Source organism: Octopus bimaculoides, chromosome 2 (assembly GCF_046866305.1).
Source record: "Octopus bimaculoides isolate indiv1 chromosome 2, ASM4686630v1, whole genome shotgun sequence".
NCBI classification, from domain to species: domain Eukaryota; kingdom Metazoa; phylum Mollusca; class Cephalopoda; order Octopoda; family Octopodidae; genus Octopus; species Octopus bimaculoides.
In genome coordinates this window covers 178101106-178121105 of record NC_142929.1, presented here as the reverse complement: position 1 = coordinate 178121105, position 20000 = coordinate 178101106, and the positions used below count along the sequence as shown (strand labels likewise).

Here is a 20000-nt window from a genome sequence, read left to right as displayed (position 1 = left end):
GAACACCTATGTAGAACTATTGAGAAACCAGTAGCTACTCTATCCAGATTAAAATTTCAGGTTTATACCTGTAATTATTGGGGCCCTGGGATATGTAACATACTTCCTAAATGCCAATCTTGAGAAATTAGGTTTCTCAAAACCAGAATGGAAAAGCTCATTCGAAGACTACAGATCCAATCCATGACCGGAACAGTAAAAATCTGTAAAACTTCCCAGTTTATCATCTAAATATAATTGAGCATGTCTAGGTACGCAACTGTATGCATGAGAATACATACAAATCTGCACATACGTACATACATACATACATACATACATACATACATACATACATACATACATATGTGTATACATACAGACAAACAAACAAAAATGCCCTGTTGTTGATGTTGAAATTCCAATGAAGGAGCCTTAGATCTTGGTTAGAAACCGGTTCTTTTCCAACTGGGAAGACATCTTGAAATAAACTGAATAATGACATACATACATACATACATGCATACATGCATACATACACTGTTGTTGATGTTGAAATTCCAGTAAAGGAGCCTTGGATCCAGGTTAGAAACCGGCTCTTTTTCTATTGGCAAGACATCTTGAAATAAAACTGAATAATGACATAAATACATCGAGGCATGCATTTATGTGTATATGCCTATATTGTGTGTGTGTGTGTGTGTGTGTGTGTGTGTGTGTGTGTGTGTGTGTGTGTGTGTGCGCGTGCACGCGCGGCGGTATGTGTGTGTGTGTGTGTGTACTGCAATGTGAATCAAATGAGCCAATAAGAATGAATTTGATATATTTTAAATATATTCTGGGGAGCAAGTATATCAGGCCGTAGGCGTATTTTCAAAGCGCTTAAGCTGAGATTGCAGTACTTTGTCCCATTCATATACGATAAGCTCCGTTCTTGTTTTCTATTTTGATAGACGACATCGTTTTCTTAATGGCTGCTATATGTAAATACTGTTTAATTAAACAATACTGTTATTTCCGCTTTTCAATAGCGTTCTTGAACTTAGCTTCAACTATTTTTGAGTAATATTAGTTCTCGGTTAAACTGTCTATATAAGCTAGCGTTCTATCATTTTTACCATACCATTTGTCATAATATTGTTGATTTATTGAATTTTAGAGAAGCATTGTAGTAATTTAAATCAATCACAAAGCTTTGCTTGATATTTAATTACAATCCACTCTGAAATATTAGTTTCAAATTTTGGCACAAAACCAGAAATTTCGAGGGACGGGTAAGTCGGTTACATCGACCGCAGTGTCCAACCAGTACTCATGTAATCGAGTCCGAAAGGATGAAAGGCAAAGCCGACCTCGGCGAAATTTGAACTCAGAAAGTAAAGACAGCGAAATGCCCGTAAGAATTTTGTAAGCATTCTGCCAGCTCGCCGCCTTAATCCACTCCGAAATATTGACAAACAAAGTGAATTCCGTTTATATTCCAGCCGATGAATAAACTTCTTTGTGGTTACTCTACCTGTTAGAAAAAGCTGTCAAATCTTGTTTAAATCATACTGTACTGCCTTAAATGATAATACACAAGATAATACAGCCTTACATGCGTCTAAAATGATGATGATGGACATCAATTGATATTAATGATAGTTTTTTTTAAGTCAAGATTGATGTTGGCCTTAAGAAAGAAACAGCAAATAATGAGGCATTAGGTAATGTACTCCAACATTATTCTAATAAGTTCAGATAGCCACGGCTTAAATGATTAAGATCATGGGTCTGCTTAGTTAATGTTGACATGAACCTTAAATAGTAATAACAACCCCAGTGTTATTTGAATTAAGAGCATACAAGTCAATGGTCATAATCGTGGCTTCGTAGCTAGAAAGTTCATTTTGCTTTACAGCCATGTAGTTCTAGTGCATTCTATCATAGCTTCGGATTGACCGAACCCTTGTGAATGAAATCTACAGAAGCACTTGAAGGAAACTGTTCCTGTTCTTGGTTTGTAGGTATAACATGTTACTATTTGTTAACATCACTACATGTCTTCTGGGTGTTTTTAACGAAGATCTCTGTACTGCAGTAATTTAAGAGGTCCCTAATCTATGGATAATTTTATCCATTCCTGTCACCAGTCTCGAAGGCCCTGAAAAGGTTAATAAATGATGTCCTTGATTCTTTAAATCGCCTATAAAAGAAAAACTAAATAAATATCTAAATACTTCTAAAATTGTCTCAGTTTAAATATAATCGAGGACTGTGTCTATTTTCATTATATTACTTAAGAATTGTTTCGTCTCAGGGGATGCAAAATAAAACCAGTATTTATCTCACTGCAGTAGGAACTCATGATATAAAATACTGTAAGTAAATACCGTAACCTATTTGTTCTGACCTCATACCAAGCTTTCTATATTCTGCCATTTTGAATTCTAGCATTTTGTGTGGACGATATACTTGATTAAGTTTACCTTTGTACTGGATCAATACTTATGTTAGTGAATATTTTAACTAATAGCCTAAGCTACAGTGCAATTCATTAGACACTATTTCTATAAAAAATCCAGAATTCACACATAAAAATGTATTATAGGAATCAAATACACACTAACTATAAACTAGAAAATATTTTCAAAGAACATCATTGGATAAAACACAAAATGCATTACATTAAAACATAAGCTGAATCTAACCATAACAAAGCTTTTAAAATTAAAATCATTCTTATCAGTAAGAAATCACAAGCGCATAAACTTACGATCACGGCACTAATAATCAATATGATTTATTAATTCGATTGTAAGCATAAAAATTGTTGTAAAATATCGTGTTTTTACAAATCCGACAGTTCTTTTGACCAAAAAAGTACGACTTTATTCCATCAGCTCACCATGCGCTTTCAAGAAGTGAACTATATGATACATTGAACTATACTACATAATCCAAAACGAAACTAGATGAGAAAATAACAATGGACATAACATCTAATTTTACCATATTCCAAACAAAATATGCTCTTAAGGATAGAATTAACAGCCACAGAACAGCACAACTACTATAATATGAAGTGACATACAATATACATTAGTCACGGACAAAACTATTCACCTCGTTAATGACATACCAATCTAACGCACCAATTTCAAATTTGTACACAAGTCACATTGAAACTTCATACTAAAAAGAGGTAATAACACACCAACACTACTTCATCCTGAAGATGTCACTATGAATGCGTTGAAGCGTCAATACGCAAACAATTATTGCTTAATTGTTTATTAAATCATTTCTTTACACACTGTGCCTGTCTTATAATATTTCAAATGTATATCAAATGTGGGTATAGTTATTGAATATCTAGTTTATAAGTGGAAAATATTTTGAAGTGGTGCTAGAAGAAGAAGAAGAAGAAGAAATTTTATAGTAAAAAAAAGAGCTACAGGAGTCAAAATTGGACACAAAAGACAAATTAAGGATAAAATTACAGAGAAACAGACGAGTTTGGGGTTATTTTTTACACAGAATTTTTGAAATCAAAAATGTTAAATTAATTTATCTGTTAGTTAACTAAAAGCTAAAATGTGTGAAATATGAGTGTGAGAATGAGAGAGAGAGAGAGAGAGAGAGAGAGAGAGAGAGAGAGAGAGAGAGAGAGAGAGAGAGAGAGAGAGAGAGAGAGAGAGAGAGAGCAAATAAATAAATGAACTAGGAGAGAAATGGTACCGCTAGAAGTTAGTTTCAAAATGAAAGCAAACTAAATACAAAAATAAATTAATAATATCATTAGACATAATTTTCATCATTTCGCAAAAATGTTTTAGCTGTTTAGAATGACTGATTAGTATTTTATAGCATGAGATTTCGTGTAAAAAGGGAAATATTTTTCTAGTGCATGTGAAATATGAATGAAAGTGCAAGACTTTTTATGAATATAAGTTTAAGAAGTGAAGTTTAAGATGACTAAAATATTGCAGAATAGGTTTATGAAAGTTAAGATATATTATTTTTGATAAATAAATCTCCATTTGATTAAATAATTAAATAAGCAGATATTTTGTATAAAGAGCGAAAAGTAAGCATAAATGCTTATTTTCAAAAGTTTTTATATATAATTTGTAGATTATTTTAAGATAAGAGTATAGGAAATTAATTTGGAAGGGGAAAAGAGTAGAAAGTAAAAATTGATATTTACAAAGGGAACGGAGGGGATATTTAGAAATGTTATTGATAGTAATTTAAGGAATAAGAAAAAAGGAAACTGAATATTAAAGATCTTTGTTAAAAATAAAGATAGGAAAATTTTGTAATAATTTTCGAAACAAAACAAATAAAAGCATTTGCATGTAAATTTAAGATTACATGATGAAAAATCTTCCTGCTTAAAAGGGAGTAACTTAAATACTACAATTCTAGTCAAACTGTGGACAATTTAATAATTAAAAATAAAGGAAATAATATTATGTAAGATGAATCTATACTGTGTGTTTAGGGCAAAGGTGAAATAAGTGAGCAGATTGAGAGAATGCATAGAAAAATAGACCATAAATAATGTTGAACGATTAAGGATTATAAAGAATGTAAATGTTTTTAGATAAAGCGGGGAAAACAGCTAAAATATTTCTGAAAATAATTCATAAAATATCATTGAGGTTTTGTAATATTGTTTCATTGAAATCTAATATTTTACGGTAAGAATAAGCTTTGAAATATAATCAAAGTCCAATAACTCTAAGGAGAAAAGAAGTTTTAGTTTGGTATGGTTACTTCTGAATTCAACTATCGTTGACCTTTTTGATTGTTTTCTAGTCACAGTACATTTTCGAGTACCATCAAAGAGTTCAAAATGAATAACTGAAGTGGATAGACGTTTGCCATATAATAATCAGTTTTAAACTTTGAGTATACGTGAAGAGTGAGAGCATGTAATAAAGTTAAAATCGGTTGAAGTTTATAACAAAGTATATAGTTTAAGTTAGTCATGGTAAGAAAGTGAAGTGAAAGAATTGAAAGAATCTGTATAGAATCATAGACAAAATCAAATGGTAATCCTGAAACAGAATATTATTAGTAAGTGAATAAGAAATCGTGAAATTTTAAATAATATCGTATCATTCAATATTTATAAGAGTAAGTGTTGAAGGTTTAAGGTTAGGTCTGTTAAGCCGTTCCAGTAGTACTTACTTCGTGAACTTGTATTTATGGCGGCATTCACTCGGCCTGAGTTGAACCGGCTCCGACCAACGAATTCACCACGTCCCACAATAGTGCTGACCACATCCGATGGTCGACCACAGTCGAAGATTTCTTCTGTCTGCGGCCCAAAAGAGCGATTGGGACTTGAGTATAAATGACATGGGGGGAAACATCATTCCAGTCTTACTTTTCCTTCTTCTTCCCTATTACGCCTAAAACATTATTTCTGTTATAAAAAATATATTTAATATCTCTACGAAAATAATATAATAATATAAGATTGAAGCATTCTGATATGAAAACATTAATTACTAAATATGTTCATATATAAATATATAATTATTTCTTTATTGCCCACAAGGGGCTAAACATAGAGAGGACAAACAAGGACAGACAAAGGGATTAAGTCGATTATATTGACCCACAATGCGTAACTGGTACTTATTTAATCGACCCCGAAAGGATGAAAGGCAAAGTCGACCTCGGCAGAATTTGAACTCAGAACGTAGCGGCAGACGAAATACCTATTTCTTTACTGCCCACAAGGGGTTATACACAGAGAGGACAAACAAGGACAGACAAACAGATTAAGCCGATTATATCGACCCCAGTGCGTAACTGGTACTTATTTAATCGACCCCGAAAGGATGAAAGGCAAAGTCGACCTCGGCGGAATTTGAACTCAGAACGTAGCGGCAGACGAAATACCACTAAGCACTTCGCCCGGCGTGCAAATAATTTGTATGTAGATACTTGCATAAGCGGACAAATACAGACACGCGCGCACACACACACACACATAGAAACACACAAACGTATATATCTTTTAGCTTTCAACTTTTACTTGTTCTAGGCATTAGACTGCGGCCTTGGTGGGGCACCGCCTTGAAAAATCTTTAGTCGAATGAAACGACCCCTGTACATTTTCTAAAACTGGTACATATTTTATCGGTGACTTTCTTTCTCCGAATCGCTGTCACGGGGACATAAACACACCAACACCGGTTTTCAAGCGGTGGTAGAAGACAAACACAGATACAACGGCACACACACACACACACACACGTGTGTGTGTGTGTGTGTGTGTGTGTGTGTATGTGTGCATGACTTCGTGGTTAGAGTGTTGAATTGTAACATTATGGTTCCGATTCCTGGACCGAGAGACGGATTGAGTTCTTGAGCAAAACGCTTCATTCTACATTGCAAAAATGAGTAATTCTGCAACGGACCGGCGTCCCGTCTTGTGGGAGTGGGGAATACATACACCATGGAAACCGGAAAAGTGACCCTTATGAGTCTACATGACTGGGGAATGAGATTTACTATATATATATATATATATATATATATATATATATATATATATATATATATAAACGACAGGCTTCTTTCAGTTTCCGTTTGCCAAATCCAGTCACAAGGCCTTGGTCGGTCCGAAGCCACAGTAGAAGACACTTGCTTATATAATATACACTTAGACTACCGTTTTCATCCGCCTCCACGGTGGAAACTAAACAAATATATATTTCGTTATTCTCTTCGCAAACAGAAAAGTAAGCAGATTGTCCTGACACGTTTCATGGCAGGCTGACTTTTCTTCTGCGTATGAAGTGAAATTCATGGCAATTGCTATTTGAATCACCTATTACCATCTAACTGAAATGGATAATCTAATTGTTAAATTATGCTTTACCAAGCTGCTGATTAATCACAAATTAAATTTTTTTTTATGTACAAACAGCTTCTATTAGAAACTCTAAGATATATTTAATGTAGTTAAAGCTTCACTACAGTTTGTGTCACATGCGCTACACAAAGTAAACGACTGTTACAGAGAACAAGCATACTCCTTGATATCCAACCGCATTTATTGCACGTTTTCTCTGAAATTATTCATTACAAATGTTTCGGTAACAATGTTGCTCAAGTTATTGAACTATTATTTGTGTGCGTGCATAGAAATATAATTAAACAAATACTTATGCACTTATATTTATGGAGAAAGACAAGCAGACACACGCACACAGATACACTCACACACACACACATTGACAGACAGATAGATAGATAGATAGATAGATAGATAGATAGATAGATAGATAGATTGCTACATAAATTGATACATAGACAGATAGATTGATTGATACATAGATATATTGATTGATTGATTGATACATAGATATATTGATTGATTGATTGATTGATTGATACATAGATATATTGATTGATTTGTTGATTGATATTAGCATCAGTTATGGGGATAAACTACTGAAAGCGCGTAAAGTTATGAATTACAAGGAAATTATTACAAAAGTTATTAAAGTTTGCAGGTTAGTGTTCAAGTATTTAGTAATAAGGTAGTGCGCTAGTATAGCCCAAGGGTGGGAATACTTTCGAAAAATAGATTCGAAACTACTGAAGTTATAGTTGTGAATTACTGACAGAACTGATGGTGCAAGTTAAAACAGATGTAGATAGATTACTAATAATTAAGAAGTCAAGCAAATGGTATTTTGATTAATCTCTCAGTACACTTTAGAAAATTAAATCAAGTGCCCTGTTGTAATGGTTTTAAGTATAAAACCTAGGGTAGATAATGTAAATTAGCTACGGATTCTTAATATCAAAAGATTATAAAGGTATTTAATTACGCACTCACACGCCTGTGTGTGTGTGTCTGTGTGTGTGCGTGCGCGCGCGTCCTTCTATATGAGGAGAAATTATGATAGCCAGACTAGCTTTCTGAAACATAACGCAATAAGTGTTTCCTGATAGACCTTTCTATCCAATGCATGGTTCTAAACAACCACAATGGTGACAGGGACATTGGAACGAATGATATGAACTTGTGTTTATCGTAATTTCTCCAACATTTACTCTTTATATCATGACTAACAATATTAATAATTATCGTAGTCGCTAAATGGCTACTAGAAGCAGACGGGATGATAGTAATTAAGATAGAACTCTAAACTCAAAGACAGCAGTCGTATACCTACCTGTATACATATGATATATTAAACTCACACGTGTGTTTGTGCGTGTGTGTGTCTGTGTGTGTGTGTGTGTGTGTGTGTGTGTGTGTGTATGTGTGTGTGTGTGTGTTTGTGTGTGTGTGTGTACATATATAGAAGCAAAAGTTACTAAGTTATGGACTTAAGAATTTCTACATGATCAGCAGCTGTAATCAACATTTTTAATCAATTGTAGTAATAAGTCAGCAAGGTAAAACTAACGAACTCTAATGGAGTAATATGGATTGAAATGTAAGAAAACGGTATATCTGATTATTCAACTTAAACGAACAGCTATACAATGGAAAATTAAGGGGAAAATATAGGAAAGATATAACAATATATAAAGAATAATTCGCAATCCAGCATTGTAAAATAAATCCTATAAAAACCAGCAACTCCAGTTAAACGCATTAGTAACAGATAAACGAGAAAGTCCTCAATTACTGCACAATTATAAAATGATATTAAGTTGGCTGCAAAGAATAATATTATTGATACTTTTTGTGATAAATAATTTCTTTACTTTAGACGGCTTTTTTATGTCATTTCATCATGTTCATTGCAATGTAATTACTAGAGTTATTAATTTAATTTAATAAATTTTGAGACATGCAAATCTCTTAGAGACTCAATTTATACCCTGTATATTCTCCAACTCAGACTTTAAAATATTGTATGATATTGTGTGTTTCAGTATATGTCTGCCCAATTGTTCTTGCCTTTCTTAATTTTTATGTGGGAGCAAAAAGCTATGGCTTGAATCAACTAGAAGCAATGAAACATAAAAACGTAAAGGAGGAAAACAAAAGTGTGAGTAAGCAGAGTGAAATGGCGTGCTACGTAAATGCTAAAACAAGCAAAGAAAGAATATGAATTAAGAAGATAACGTAAGCATGAAATAATGATGACGGATTGAATCCACAAAAATTATCATGTCAGAATAAAATGTAAGCAAAAACAAAGGGTGATGAGGAATACAGATGGGATAAAGTAACAAAAAATATTCCACTAACTGGATTTCTAGAGATGAAAATAATAGATTTAAACACAGGCATGAAACCAAACAGCATGAGTGAAAGAATATTCAAACAAAATCAAATCAAATACTTGACTGATTTTTATTCTCTCGATCTTGTCAGGATGAATGGATTTCGACAGAGTTTGATCTCGGAATATTAAATGGCTTACCTCACTCCTGATGATTTCACTCTGTGTACTACTGATTGTGTCACTCACGACTCTGAAAGGAAGTTTTTCTTCTCAAACATAACCTCTTTTAGTGTTTATTAATATTATTCTGTATTTCAATTCATTATCTCATGTATTCTTTTATTCTTTTACTTGTTTCAGTCATTTGAGTGCGGCCATGCTGGAGTACCGCCTTAAAGTGTCTTGGTCGAACAAATCGACCCCAGGACTTATTCTCTGTAAGCCTAGTACTTATTCTATCAGTTTCTTTCGCCGAACCGCTAGATTACGGGGACGTTAACACACCAACACCAGTTTTCAAGCGATTGTAGGGGGAGAAACACAGACACAAAGATACACACACATAAATGTATACATATGAGCATATATTCTTTCAGTTTCCGTCTACCAAATCCACTCACAATGCTTTGGTCGTCCTGAGGCTATAGTAGAAAACACTTTCCCAAGATGCCACACAGTGAGACTGAACCCTAGACTATGTGGTTGAGAAGCAAGGTTCTTACTATACAGCCACGCTTGCACTGGTGTGTATATATATATATATATATATATATATATATATATATATATATATATATATATATATGTATATATATATATACATATATATATATATATATATATATATATATATATATATATATATATATATATATCTGTGTGTGTGTGTGTGTGTGTGTGTGTGTGTGTGTGTGTGTGTGTGTGTGTGTGTGTGTGGTGATAGAGAATTATGCCCGAAAATCAGCCGGACGAGCGTTCCGTACTGAAGCGGCTACAGAAATAGCCGAAACTGAACGTTCAGTATAGGGAATTCTCGATCGGTGTTCGGGGCGGTTGCAGTCTCTATGACGATATACGTATACAATTATGTGATTTTCCTACAGCGTTAGGGCATTCTAGCTCTTATTTCTAGCAATGTAACTGTCCTCACACACTTAGTCGCACTTAGCGACAATTATATTTTTCCTTTATGGAAATACATTGCGCTTGATATATATATATATATATATATATATATATATATATATATATTCACGATAGTGTGCTGAATAGAACCTGGCTTTGGGGAAAAGAAAATACAGGAGGATTAGTTGATTATGATTTTATTGAACATAATCTTTCAGATTCACACACTTATTGTAGCAGTCCTTCAGTTTTTCTAAGCCCTGTAAAATAACTGAGAAGTTTGGGCTTCCAGCCAGATATTTTGCTATATCCTTAAAACAAGGAACTTTTCAGTAGCACCCCCTTGTATACAAACCGATAGATAGATAGATAGACAGACAGACAGACAAGGAGAGAGAGAGGTGGTGGGGAATAAAGAGAGTGTATTTTGATTATTCCTAGTAATATGTGCGGCAATATCACCGCTGTTTTCAAACATGTAATACAGAATCTACAACTGGTGTATATAGACTTTGCAAATATTTAATTTGTAAATTTCTGATTTAACTTATTGAAAAATGCATATGAAATTAATATGAGTAAAAAGAAAATCAACTATTCACTGTTTAACTCTTTTTTAGTTCAATTACTTATGTGAAAATATTAAATTATTAATTTTATTTTAAATATTATAAAAAGGATGTTTGTTTCAATTGTTCTTTCTATCCACTGTGCGCGACCCTACAGCGATTGAATGCGTTCTCAATCTATCTTCGCACTTGCATTCGAATTTATATTCATTATCAACTGCTTTTCCTTCTTCAAAAGTATATTCTATATACAGTATCAAATTCTTTGAGAATTCTTTCATCTGGACTCAATTTCATCAAATGCATGATTGATCTTCGTCATCCAGGTTTACACCTGCAAATAAGCATTTTTTTAAAAACACTAACGTCGTTGGTGCAAGATATTTTCAGGTGCATCTTCAGGCTGAAATCGAAATTAATAGCGTAGTAAAGGATTACATTTTCATCTAGACAGATCTCATACTTTGCATTATTAATATTCCAAATACCTTCTTCATGTCAAAACATTTTCCGAACGACCAAAGATAATAACATTTTACCCTGTTGTTTTCAGAAGTCCAGAGAAGCCTTTTGTCTGGTCCATCGGATATAACAGAGATGTCGTATTTGGTGGTAACCGTAACGATTTGATAAAAGTAGTCTGGTACAGTTTGGTGACCCGAAGCATTTTCCAAAATATACAAAGAAATCTAAAATCTAATTTTATACTTTTATAAAATATTTCAGATACAAAACATGAATATTTCTTGAACTAATCTTCAAATAAACATTTGTTTAATTTTCATTAAACTTGTAAGAAATACTTTCAGAACACATGGGTGTTCTGATCGATAGATTAATATGGGTCTTATTTTTAAATCTCTAGCAGTAATTTCATCCAATAAAAACATTAGACGATCATTAACCCCTCCTAACCCAGATGACAAAGTTTCTTTTATTGCTAAATATGATTTACTGCCATTTGTTTCAACAACATTTATAATTTATTCATTAAGCTATCTAACATTATTCAATATTGTTTTTCAGTTCAACTAGTTATCTAGTTGCTTCCTATGACATGCACTTTCACTTTCCTCTACAACCTAAACATTAAAAATTATAAATCATTTTCTGTTGTTCATTCAATAATTACATACATTCCCAGGAATTGCTACGTAATTTCATAATTTTAAGTGGCTGTTATAACTGATAAATCAATGTTACCCAAACAGTACACCATGAAACTGTTTTTGACATCGAACTAGAAGTCACTTTTAATAGATCCAGCCATGTATAAGCTTGTAAAACGCTTGTAACAACACTAGCATAAAAATGATATTACAGGCCGGCTGGGAATATAGATAACGTGTACAAGAGGTTGACTGGAAACGTCTAGAATTCTATAAGTATAAAATTGCTCCGATCACTAAAGATAAATCGCGTTTGTCATTTTATTCTTTGTAGCTTTTGAATTTCCTTGCAAATCTACAACTCCTCCGTGGGATTGTTGTACTACTCATTAAACTGTTGAGAGGATTAACATGATTTACTTGTGTTAGTAGTATGAGAAGTGATGAAAATAAGATATTGGTTTCAACTTTTGGCACAAGGTCAGCGATTTCGGGTGAGGGGGACGGGTAAGTCGATTACATCGACCACAGTGTTTAACTTGTACCTATCCAAAAGGGTGGAAGGCAAAATCAACTTCGGTGAAATTTGAACTTAGAACATAATGACGGACAATATGCCACTAAACATTTTGCACGGCATGCTAACGATTCTGCTAGCTCACCACCTTAGGTGAAAATAAAATACTCCTTTGTACTATAGGCACCAGGCTTGGAATTTGGGGGATTGGAGATAGTCGATTACGTCAATATCAGGGCTCAGCTGGTACTTATTACATTACCCCGAAAGGGTTGAAAGACAAAGTCGACCTCGGCAGAATTTGAACTCAATGTCGACGTGTTAACGAGTCTGCCAGTTCGCCGCCTTCGATGAAAATACAATATTGATTTCAATTTGATAGAGAAGTCAGAAAGGTTGACTTGATAGGTGATCACAATATCAACTGGCAGATCTTTACAAGAGATGGATGCGCTGGTAATGTAAACCCATTGATACGACTGTCATGGTCAGCAGATGTTCGTTGAGGAAAATATTCAGGAGATACTTGTCCAGTTGACGAAAAGTGAAAGTTGAGGGTTTTTCATATTTATATGTAATCAAGGCCCTATTTCTGCTACATTATCAGTTTATGTGTATCTGCGGAAATTTTCATTATATTATGGGTATTACTGCTATTATTGAGTGTTTTTCAAATAGATAACTTGCATACACCAGATGCACAGCAATGGTTGTGAAAAACCTTTTATCAATAGGCATCGATATTTCCAATTGATGAAATATAACCTTTTAATGCCGATCTCGTTGCGTGTGCAGATCTTCCTGTTGCACCATTAGATTTTGGATTGCATGTTGGCCTTTTAATTTTCATGCAACCAAGTCAGTTTAACCCTCCGTTAATTGAATGAATTATTCTTCAATATCATATAAAACAGTCGTTGAAACACTAACTCTAAAGAATAAGAAATATAGACGTTTTTCCATGTTTCCAGGGTCTTATTAGAACATAAAATATTTTCAATCCATGTTGTGACTAAGTCGACTCTAATCAGCAAACTCCCGACATTTTGTACATATCCCCGGTCACCATATTTCCCGGGCTGTGATTCGTGCCATATGTCAGTATAACGGCTACAATTAAATCTAACTGTAACGCCAACGTCACAATATCCAGGTAGATCTTCAGTGTATCTAGGCAAGCACACACTAACTACTTTTGCTTTCTGCACGAGTGTATCATTAATTACAGAAAGCATGTTCTCACATTTTCTTGATAAGATTGGGAGAATAAGCAGGATGATTTTATGAAAGGTAAGCTTATTTTCTCAATTTTGTTCAAAAGAATTTATGAAACTCAGTATTAGAATAATTTCTGAAAATGTTTGTTCTACAAGAGTTAGTCTAGCCAAATCCAATAATTTAAGCATAAATGCTTTTTAATCGCTTCAAACTTTTAGCATCTTCATAAGTTAATTGATCATTACCTAGATTAGATTGTAATGCATTCATAAAAATATAATCAGTCAACTAAGACTATCAACATAACAGATTATTTTACCAGACATTTCTTTATTCTTTTACTTGTTTCAGTCATTTGTCTGCGATCATGCTGGAGCACCGCCTTTAAGAGTTTTTGTTAGTCGAACAAATCGAACCAGGACTTATTCTTTGTAAGCCTATTACTTATTTTATCCGTCCCTCTTGCTGCACTGCTAAGTTACGGAGATGTAAACACACCAAGACCGGTTGTCAAGCGGTGATGGGGGGACAAACACAGACACAAACACACACACACACACACACATAGATATAGATATACGCGACAGGTTTCTTTCAGTTTCCGTCTACCAAATCCACTCACAAGTCTTTGGTCGGCCTAAAGCTATTGTAGAAAACACTTGCCCAAGGTACCACGCAGTGGGACCGAACCCCGGAACCATGTGGTTGAGAAGCAAGCTTCTTACCACACAGCCACGCCTATGAATGCTTTCGAAATTACCTTGTGATAATATTAGAATCCACCTGGCAATTTCATAAGCTCGTCAACAAATATCAAGATTCTCTGAAAAAATTAATTGTAGTGAACAATATTTCGACTCCAGTGTGAAAATCGTTCCCTTATTATAAAATGGCTAAATCTTTGAAAATAACACCGTGTATTTCCATATCCAATAACGTTTCGTTTTTTTTTTTTTTAGTACTTTCAAGTGTATGGCTAACATATACAACGGGCTTACCAGTTTCAGACATCATTCTTGAAGCTGCAATCTTTTCTGAATCGAAAGAGAATGTACTCACAATAGGCTATTGAGTAGGAAGTTCTTTTACCTTCTTAAAAGACTGTTCTTGAATGCGTTCTCCTATTTAAATGCTTTTCGTTTTCTCTACTGCAGGAAGAGGTTCAACTTGTTCTATAAATTTTGGTTCTGGAACTCTAATCTTGTTTATTAGAATATGTGATTACTTAATTTTATCCTTTGAAATTTTCATTCTTAGAAAATCTATGAAAGATGCATTATTAATGCATTTATTTAAATGAATCGATAGATTGGCACCTTTCGTTGTAGTAAATATACTCATTTCTCAATCCTTCTATAATCTATTCTGAATCTTTACAAAGCTGGTAATGTTATCCTGATATATAATTAGGGCATTGATCCAACAGACCACTTGCCATCTTGGAATATGGAGCTATATGTCAGACCATCTGAATACTGTTGATTAAGTGAGGATCATTGTTTTCGTAAATTACATACAATCTCTTGGAGTCCTCATCGAAACCAATCTGCCAGCATGCACTCTTTAAAATCAGCCGAGATAAAAAAAAAATCTTCACTCCTTGCATATTAGTGAACATAGTATCGACATCACGAATTGTATGAAGGCAAAGTTTGTAGATATTCATAATTTACTACCCTTGTTTTTATCTCAAACAAATCGCACTGCATCGTTGCCATAATGCGGAGATGAAGTTATAATTCCCATTACTTCAAGATTATGCACCAATTAATCCAATGTATGAAAGCAACGACTAAGCTAAGGTATTGTTTTTCTCTAAAAGCAAGTAAAGTTGTTCTGATACCAATTACCTTTAATTTTGGAGCATTATAAGAAATAGGTTTGACGAATGATGGAAATTTGATGATTAAAAGAAGCCAGAATTATAACGTTACATCGTTAGACATTTGAATTGGAAGCTAGTTCAATTTACGATAAACCTAATTCAAATTATTATTTATATTACCGTTATGGACAGGCTTGCCAAAATACCGTTGTTTTTGGCCAACACAATTTTCTTAAGTGTCACAAAGTAGCACAATTACGGCATTCCCCCCTACATATACAGAACAAGCCCTATAAGGATGTGAATACCTACAAAATTTTAAATCTTTAATATGATTGCGCCCAGTTACTGGATGTTTCCTAGACTTTCCTTCACGAGGGCCCTTGCCAGACGCATACAATATTTCTGCAATAGAAATTAACAGTACTACTTACCCCAAATCAAATGCTCTCTGTGTCAGGTGGAATCTTTGGGAAGAATTCTTAAACAATCGAGAATATTTATTCACTGGACACAATTCAGTTTTAATAAAAAATATTTTCACGAACTTTGCTTCTTGACTATATATGATTGCAGAGAACTTATATAAACATACGCATTCAGTCTTGTAATTGGTCGAATTTTGTTTCTCTGTTTCTTTGATTAAGGTTCATCAATTTTGATCAGTTTGAGATTCCCCTTTATATTTAGTTATTTTTTTCCTGCAGCACACTAACTTTCAAATAAACAATGTTGAATAGTTATAGGATAATGGACATTTTCCAGTTAATTGATTACAATGACACCACCTAATACAAGAAATTTTAGCTAACCTGTTCAGGTTTACTATCATCTAGAAGCAATTTTGCGTTAAACTATATTAGCAATACCTTTGTTTCTTTACCATTATCAAAATGTAAATGTTCATCAGACCCTATCTTAGCGTTATTAGCGTTATTAGATAAGTAGAATTGTAAATATTTGTCGTCATCTTTTTTCTTGTTTCAGTCAAGAATCGACCCCAGTACATGTTTTAAGTCTGGTACTTATTGTATCGGTCACTTATGCCGAACCGCTAGGTTACGGGAACATAAACACACTAGTACCGGTTGTCTAGCGGTGGAGGAGGACAAAGACAGACACAAACATGCACACACATACATGCATATATATATATATATATATATATATATATATATATATATATATATATATATATATATACATACTATACAGCAGTATCATTAGAGCGTTCTAAGCATATAAGGAGAATTAGGAAGTCGCTCAAAACAAAATTAAATAGAGAGAATATCATTAATATATTAAATAGATGAACTATGCCAGTATTAAGATACACTGCACCCTTTCTGAAATGATTAAAGATCGGGGTACACAGCTTTGATAGAAGAACTAGAAATCTGTTCACAATGCACTACGAACACCACCCTAAAAATAATACAGACAGAATCTACCTACCAAGAAAGGAGAGAGGCAGAGGATTGCTAAAGGCAGAAAACACTGTTAGAACCGCGATATAGGGGTTGAAAAATTATGCTGTGAGGAGTGAAGATAGAATACTATCTGCAGATAGAGATTCCCGACAAGTCACTGAAACAGTAGAACTCAAGAAAAGACGGAAGAACGACAGAGCAAACAGATGGAAAGAAATGGAATTACTTGACCAATCCATGCGTCAAACCGAGAATGTTGGAAGTAAAGAACGCTGACTGTGGCTAACCGACGGAATCATGAAACGATTGACTGAAGATCTAATTATAGCCGCTCAGGAATAAGCCATTACGACAAATCTAATAATGTAAATGATAGACGAAACTCAGTTAGACCACAAATATTGAATCTGCGGGAAAGGAGTCCAAAGAATCAATAGTCTCTTAAATGAGTGCAGTAAGCTAATACAAAATGAATGTAAGTGCGAGCATGACTGAGTAGGTAAAAGCGTGCATTAAACCGTTAGCCAAGTGTGCGACTTCAAATTAACAAGAAAGTGGTATGAATACGAACCAGAAGCTGTAACACAGAATGAGAATTACAGGAACTTTTAGGACTTCCTTATAAAGAAGACCAGGATAATAGAGGACAAAATAAACAGTGTGAGATCACAGACTTGGCAATTAACTATACCAAGGAATTAAAAAAAAAAGGGAGAAACATGATCAGAGAGCTGAAGAGACGACAGAACACTAAGAGAATGATTATTCATCTTGGTGCATTTGACACAACATACAAAATCCTACCTAAGACAGCAGAATTGAGACTCGTACTGACGACCTGTAGGAAAGTACCATCCTGTAGTCTTCAAGAATTCTACGAAAGATTCTTGGGATTTGAGGAGACTTGCTGTCACCAAATCTCAAGATAACATTTCTGTTAATTAAATTAGCATGTACTAGCTTCCCAATCATAACATTGGCAATATTAATAATAGTGAAAATAATAGCATTAATAACAAGAACAACAAGAAACACCAAATCCTAATGAGGAAATTAGAAATTTCTCCTCATATCTAGTTTCAGTAGAATCATCAGATATTTTGAGCCGATTCAGATGGAACTTAAAGTAAATTCAAAATACTCCAGTTTGCCAAAGGAGCAAGATGAAATAACGCATCTCTTCCCTCCTACAGATCTCTTAGGTTGGATTACCTCAAAGATCAAGGAATTATTGTGAAGAACCAAGGTCTCAATCTTGAGTGGAAAGCACGTGTTAAACATAAAAATTGGATTCTTAAGAAAATGTGTTTATGGATATTCAGTACGTTCTCGTTTAAGAATCCATGTAATCGTAATTCCTTTTGTAATCAGCCATTGTCCGAACACATACGCAATATCGTTATCCGTTATTATCGCCCCATATCAAAGGATGTATAACGAGAATTGAAGCTATGCAGGAATCGATCTCTGTAAAAGTAAATCAACGGCAAGGCTGATTTTCTCCCGAGAACACATGATGGCATTAAACAACCGCTCTATTAAACAGAATAGGAATTGTATTATAATTTACACGATATATGAACTATACTTCGAATGTATTTCAATATATATGCTGTTAAAAAATCACCTATTCCTGGTAAATTATTGCAGTCATATCTCTTGTGAAGTAAATATCTTGGTATAACATAGATGTTGTTGGAAATTTAAAACATAGATTTCATAACCAACTTAATCATATTTGCTGTGGCTAATTATATCAAATATGCTATCGCCCGCTTTTCTATGTGGATATGACAAACTACCAAAGCGCCTTATATTCCATGCTACGAGAGGTTTTATAATGTAAGATAGAAACTTAACATGAGCAGAGCAGAGTTGTTAGTTAAACATTTGAATTAAAGGCAATTACTGTATCTAACGTTTTGGGCGTTGTTTCATCTTCTGAAAGAAGAGACGTGAACGGAAAACTTAGGAGAAAGATTTACATGCGTAATATTATTGCACATGATGTCTATATTCTTCGAGGTAACTTGATATTAGTATCTCAGGACAGCACCGTGCAAGACGAAATTTTCGTCATATAGAAAATAGTATTTAGTATAGAGATGAGTGAGTGGATTGAAGTTGCAAACGTAAAGGGAAGGGCAAAGGGAAAATATAGTTTCAATATATAAGGAAAGGAAAAGAAAAGTCAATCATGTGATTCGTCTGTATACCATTTTCAGACGCTGGTTATTTCCCTTTCATTTCTGAAGAATAATGCTTCTTGCTCTCGGTAAAATAAGCACTTGTTTTAATGTCTCTAAAGATTGCGGCAAAGCGGGATGAACGAAATTTGTAGCTGCCTTCTGTTTTTTACTTCTTTTTAACACACACACGCATACATACATACATAGGTACATACATGTATGTGTGCGTTCGTGCGTGTGTGCACGTGTGCGTGTGTGCACGTGTGCGTGTGTGCACGTGTGCGTGTGTGCACGTGTGCGTGTGCGTGTGTGTTTGTGTCTGATAATTGTAATATATATATATATATATATATATATATATATATATATATATATATATACATATTTGTTTTGCAAGATTTTTGATGTGAAATCGTGTGTTGAAATAGATGTTGTTGTACTTGGGGATGGTCATATTGCCAGTTTAGCCAATAAAAACACACGCACTGTATATTTGGTGTTAATTTGCTTCAGCTTTATATTACATTAATCTTAATCTTATATATACACAGAGAGACAGTGAAATTGAAGGAGACTCTCATGGCATACTTTTCGTCACTTGAAAATGTGAAACAAAATTATTTATTAGCTGAGAAATATATGTTATTCAGTTCTACCTGTGCGCATTACAGAAAGGAAAATATTTTGCTTGCTACTGTCATTTTTACTTCAAAGAAACCTTAGCTTTTCATTCAATTGGATACTGCTCGAATCAAATGTGTACATCATTTCATCTACAGCTTATCTATAGAAAACTTTACATATGGTAATGGTTAATCCTCTTCTCTTTTCTGTTGCGTAGA

The 20000-nt window shown here is 33.9% G+C and overlaps 1 protein-coding gene across 9 annotated transcripts in view; it reads left to right on the top strand.

Moving 5' to 3' along the window:
• The window catches only part of LOC106882686 (vitamin D3 receptor), an 886520-nt gene that overhangs the window by 151643 nt on the left and 714877 nt on the right, over nt 1–20000 (top strand). The window contains exon 3 of one of the 9 annotated variants that reach the window (XM_089348108.1): nt 9537–9613. The exons of the other annotated variants lie outside the window; for them this stretch is intronic. The gene's annotated coding sequence lies outside the window, so the exon portion shown is untranslated. The remainder of the gene's footprint in view (nt 1–9536; nt 9614–20000) is intronic. 9 annotated transcript variants of the gene reach the window in all.